The sequence below is a fragment of the Myxine glutinosa genome, chromosome 4 (assembly GCF_964187855.1).
Source record: "Myxine glutinosa chromosome 4, kmMyxGlut1.1, whole genome shotgun sequence".
NCBI lineage: Eukaryota > Metazoa > Chordata > Myxini > Myxiniformes > Myxinidae > Myxine > Myxine glutinosa.
In genome coordinates this window covers 185,643,877-185,649,876 of record NC_136264.1, presented here as the reverse complement: position 1 = coordinate 185,649,876, position 6,000 = coordinate 185,643,877, and positions in this window count along the sequence as shown.

Below are 6,000 nucleotides of genomic sequence, written 5' to 3'. Positions count from 1 at the left end.
CAGATTCGGACGAAACCTGGTGGGCAGGTTGGGTGTGCGACGAGGAATAATTGATTCAATTTTGGTGAAAATCCGGATACGAGTATTTATTATTTTTTTTAAAGTGATTTTTCACCATTGAGTCACAAGGCCAAAAACGATATGTTGCATGAAATTTCCAAAAGTTGTGGATGACATGACCAAACATGGATGAGTTGGGTTGGTGCGCATGTTGCGTGTGCGACGAGGAATAATTGGTTCAATTTTGGTGAAGATTCAAATCCGGATTTGGATCAGAAATTTTTCTTAAATGATTCTTCAACATTGAGTGATTGGACTAAAACAGGCATATCGCACGACATCTCAAAAAGTTATGAACGTATTCGGATGAACCTTGATGGACACGTTGGTTGTGTGACAAGGATAAATCGATTTGATTTTGGTGAAGATCCGGATACGAGTATTTTTTTTAAAAGTTATTTTTCACCATTGAGTCACAAGGCCAAAAACGATATTTAGCATGATATTTCCAAAAGTTGTGGATGACTTATGACAAAACATGGTGGTTGAGTTGGGTAAGTGACAAGAACAAGCCGATTAGATTTTGGTTCATATGTTGGATCCAGATCTGACCTTTGAGTGGGATACATGTAAAACGTAAACTGTTCAGCCTGGCTGGCGGTGGTATGCTCTCTACCGCCTGCCAATCTAGTTTAAGATTGCAATCCAAATCCAATGGGCCGATCCTGTGCATTGGAAACATCTCGTACTAAGGCCTGGAGGAATGCACACAATGATGTTCTTCCTTGGTTACATTGGAACACTCATGAAGGGGTCTCGTCTAGAAGACTTATTACATGATGCGTACAAGGAGTGCTGAATATGCTCAATTGTAAAGCATGACCAAAGGCAATACGAGGTTTCAGAATGATTGCTGCTGTGCTTTTGGAAGTGTCCTGAAAGGGAATTGAACACCTGAAGAGCTGGAAGGTGCACTCGAGAATGTGCGACAATCACCAACAGAGCGTTATGGGTGGACTGTTTCATAATTGCAGTGGTCATTGCTCACCTCTTCACCCGGCAGAGCATGAAGGAAACGATGTTGCACCAACACTGCATGAGAAGAATGGTTCCTTATATGATGGCTGCAGGACACTGGAATTATGTCAGATGCTTTTCCTGGTATGTCCAGTGGCAAGTTGACAAAGAGGCCGAGGTTCCTTTCGGATTGGGTGAACATGTGTGTAGGCAAAGAAATGGAGTGTAGCATTGCATTTCGACAGACATGTTTGGAGAAGGGAAGGCAAGAGGTGGTCTTATCGGAATCAGTACATCAGAGGAACAAGTTGCTGGATGGGTCCTATCATACCGTGTGTCAAATATTACTGGATGGGTATCAACTGCTATGAAGAAACTGTTTAACCAACAATGAGGAGAATGATTCGGATGACGAAAGTAAACATGTGTTGCTATAATTGAATCAATAAAATCGCCCATCTGTGAAATATACTTGACTTGATTCATGGGTTTGCCATTCTCCTTTGAGCAAAAATGGTGTAAAATAGCAAAATGAATAATTGGCAACAATTTTTGACAATTTTCTTTTTTGTAAATAATGGCAGCATTGGATTCCTTATGTCTGAAAACATACAAAAATATTTCATTCATGTTTATCATATGGTATCTACTTGCAAAGACAGGAGAATAAGTAGATTTGCATGATTCGATGGGGGCCATCTCGGATTTTTTGAGACATTTAAAAAAAAGAAGCTCAATCGTGCCAGTTTGGCAACCTCTCGTATCGTTCTAGAAAACTCCTACACCAATAATCTCCCAAAAAAGTTTGTGTTTACCCACTTGCAATATTGCAACCTCGACAACATGACTAATACAGGACATTGGTATTATCTGTTGCTATATTGATTGATTAATTAAGATATTTAATGAACACTTCCATGTACATTAAGACGAAATTGAGTCAACTAGGGCATGCCCGTACTATATATATATCTAAAATTATATCCCCCCCCTCTATTTACATGAAATGGTTTGGTCCATTCGCAAAGCCAAAGCGAACGGCTTGCGAGTACGGTGACAATCCCCCCCCCCCCCCCCTCTATTTACATGAAATGGTTTGGTCCAAAGCGAACGGCTTGCGAGTACGGTGACAATCCCCCCCCTCTATTTACATGAAATGGTTTGGTCCAAAGCGAACGGCTTGCGAGTACGGTGACAACCCCCCCCCCCCCCCTCTATTTACATGAAATGGTTTGGTCCAAAGCGAACGGCTTGCGGAGTTTGGTAAAGAAATCGCCATAGCGTGCACAAACGCGCAGGAAAGCGAAAGAATCGCAAATTAGTTTTAATTAGTTTTAAAACATAGTTTAACGCCAACATAGCGCCAACATAGTTTGCCAACGGGAAATAAATGAATACGCTCTCAAATGTGCCGTCCGAGGCAGAGTCTGTTCGCCACGTTCGGCACACGTGATAGCTCGCTGCTCTCTGATTGGTTGAATCGTTTTTTGGACATAGCTCGGTAACTACTTCTCCGATTAATATGAAACCTTGAAAAGGCACATCCTCGGGTCCCCAGCAATATACCTGGCAAGTTTCAAGTATATCGGACCCGTGGTTGTCGAGAAACAGCGGTCACAGACACACAGAGATTACTGGAATTATAGATAGATGAATATAAAAAAGAATTTCAAACTATATTAATCATGGCTAGCCAATCATATGTATGAAGTTTTGCATTGATCTGTTAAGTGGTTATGAAGAAGAATTTTTACGTTTTTATTTTTAATCCAATATGGCAGCCAGACCACGTGACTGATAATGTCATAAATTTAATTACTCCCTCACATCAGGTTGCAGATAGGATAGATGAAGTTTCTGATTTTTCAGATAATGAATTCAATTCAACCAATTATATCTGGAATACCACTTCATTGATGACATAATCGTTATCTATATTATAATAGGCGAAGGTGATTCTGTCTGTCTGTCTGCCTGTCTGTCTGTCCGGGGGTGTGGCAGCTCCACCCATTCTTGGAGAGGCTTCATGTAAACAAATATCCACCATTTTATTAACTCGAATAGCTTTGAGGCCTGTTTAGTTAGGCCCGTGCTGTCTTTCTCTCTCTCACAGGTTTATTTCAATTCTAATTCGATATATCATTTCATTTTTAACAGTCGCTAACATAGTTTTGGACTCAGTTGAAAAAAAACGGGAAGAAAATCACATGAAAGCTTCCGTTTATAGAATGAAATGATTTCTCAAAGGCTTGTAAAATAAAGCCCATTCATTGAGTCACCCTCACGATTTTATCTCGAATTCACCATTTGATTTAATTTTTATCGATGGTTTTAGACTCGCTGTCAGAATAATTGAGAACATTCACGCACACACGGGAAAATGCAGAGATATATTTTTTAAAATCGCGCCACGATGATACACGAAAATACACCGCCTAAAATAACAGACGGGGAAAATGTCGACATATATTAAAAATTCACTTTTTCCTTTTCTGTTAAGATATGTTACTTTTACTTTTGATGACAGTCGTCACAAAACGACATATTTCTTCGTTCTTATTTCATTCAACATTATCATCCGGAAGTAAAAACTAAAATATGTTTCAGGAAATTACCGAGAGATATTTCTTCGCCTTTTTGTCCTCCGTCGCACCGCGGAGCGAAAGGGGAACTAAGGTTTTCCCCTCCGTCCGTGTGTGTATCCGTCCGTGCGTCTGTCCGTGCGTGCGTGCGTCCGTGCGTGTGTGCGTGCGTCCGTGCGTGCGTCCGTCCGTCCATGTGTGTGTGCGTGTGGGCGTTTCTGCATGCGTACATGCGTGCGTGCGTGCGTGAGTAAGCGAAGGACCGAATTCTAATTTGGTGTGTGGGTGCAACCCACGTCAAAATCTAAGATGGCCACCGCCATGTATGTCTGAACCTTGTGAGCGGAATATCTTGAAAAATAAGCGAAGTATCAAATTCTAGTCTGGTGTGTGGGTGTATCAAGGCATAAGGAAGAACGCCATTGAAAATTGCGTCGCCACATCAAAATCCAAGATGGCCGCTACCATATACATGTCTGAAACTTGTGAGTGACATGTCTTGAAAAATAAACGTACTGCTAACTTCTAATCTGATCTGTGGGTGTATCTACACATAAGGAAGAACGCCATTGAAAAATGGGTCGCCACGTCAGAATCCAAGATGGCCGCCACCATATATATGTCTGAACCCTGTGAGCGAAATATCTTGAAAAATAAACGAACTACTAACTTCTAATCTGGGGTGTGGGTGCATCTACGCATAAGGAAGAAAGCTATTGAAAATTGGGTCGCCACGTCAAAATCCAAGATGGCCGCCGCCATGTATGTCTGAACCTTGTTTGCGGAATATCTTGAAAAATAAGCGAAGTGCCAACTTCTAATCAGGTGTGTGGGTGTATCTAGGCATAAGGAAGAACACTATTGAAAAATGGGTCGCCACGTCAGAATCCAATATGGCCGCCACCATATATATGTCTGAACCTTGTGAGCGAAATATGTTGAAAAATAAACGAACTACTAACTTCTAATCTGGTGTGTGGGTGTATCCGCGCATAAGGGAGAACGCTATTGAAAATTGGGTCGCCACGTCAAAATCCAAGATGGCCGCCTTGCATCTTCCACTTTGTCAACTCACATCACTTCACCGACGGGGGACCTAGGCGTAATGCTTGTTTTATTAGTTACTAGGACGTGCCCGTACGTGGGTGCCCGTTCCTTGCCAAAAAAAAAAAAAAAAAAAAATGTCTTCGCCCATGCATGCATGGGCGTGCCCATGGGCCCATGGGCGTGCCCGTAAGTGCGTGATGTGACCGTACAATGAATGTATCGTCCCGACGCCGCAGCTCGGATGGCGCTGCAGTTAATCGGGCCTGTATCGGCAGAGTTATTATAAACGTGTACTACAATCGATCGTACCTTACAGCGTCTGCTCACCACGTTCAGCATCAGTACGTCGTCACTATGACTATCCGTAAGTCCGGAAGTGACGTCCTCATTTGACTGTCCGGAAGGTCGCATATCGCAGTTACGATGAATCGCAAATTAGTTTTAATTAGTTTTAAAACATAGTTTAACGCCAACATAGCGCCAACATAGTTTGCCAACGTGAAATAAATGAATACGCTCTCAAATGTGCCGTCCGAGGCAGAGTCTGTTCGGCACGTTCGGCACACGTGATAGCTCGCTGCTCTCTGATTGGTTGAATCGTTTTTTGGACATAGCTCGGTAACTACTTCTCCGATTAATATGAAACCTTGAAAAGGCACATCCTCAGGTCCCCAGCAATATACCTGGCAAGTTTCAAGTATATCGGACCCGTGGTTGTCGAGAAACAGCGGTCACAGACAAACAAACACACAGACACACAGACACACACACACACAGAGATTACTGGAATTATAGATAGACTAGGGCATGCCCGTACTATATATATATCTAAAATTATATCCCCCCCCCCCTCTATTTACATGAAATGGTTTGGTCCATTCGCAAAGCCAAAGCGAACGGCTTGCGAGTACGGTGACAATCCCCCCCCTCTATTTACATGAAATGGTTTGGTTCATTCACAAAGCCAAAGCGAACGGCTTGCGAGTACGGTGACAATCCCCCCCCTCTATTTACATGAAATGGTTTGGTCCAAAGCGAACGGCTTGCGAGTACGGTGACAATCCCCCCCCTCTATTTACATGAAATGGTTTGGTCCAAAGCGAACGGCTTGCGGAGTTTGGTAAAGAAATCGCCATAGCTCGGTAACTACTTGTCCGATTAATATGAAACCTTGAAAAGGCACATCCTCGGGTCCCCAGCAATATACCTGGCAAGTTTCAAGTATATCGGACCCGTGGTTGTCGAGAAACAGCGGTCACAGACAAACAAACAAACACACAGACACACAGACACACAGAGATTACTGGAATTATAGATAGATGTGCGCATACACTTTAAATAGGTTTATTTGAAA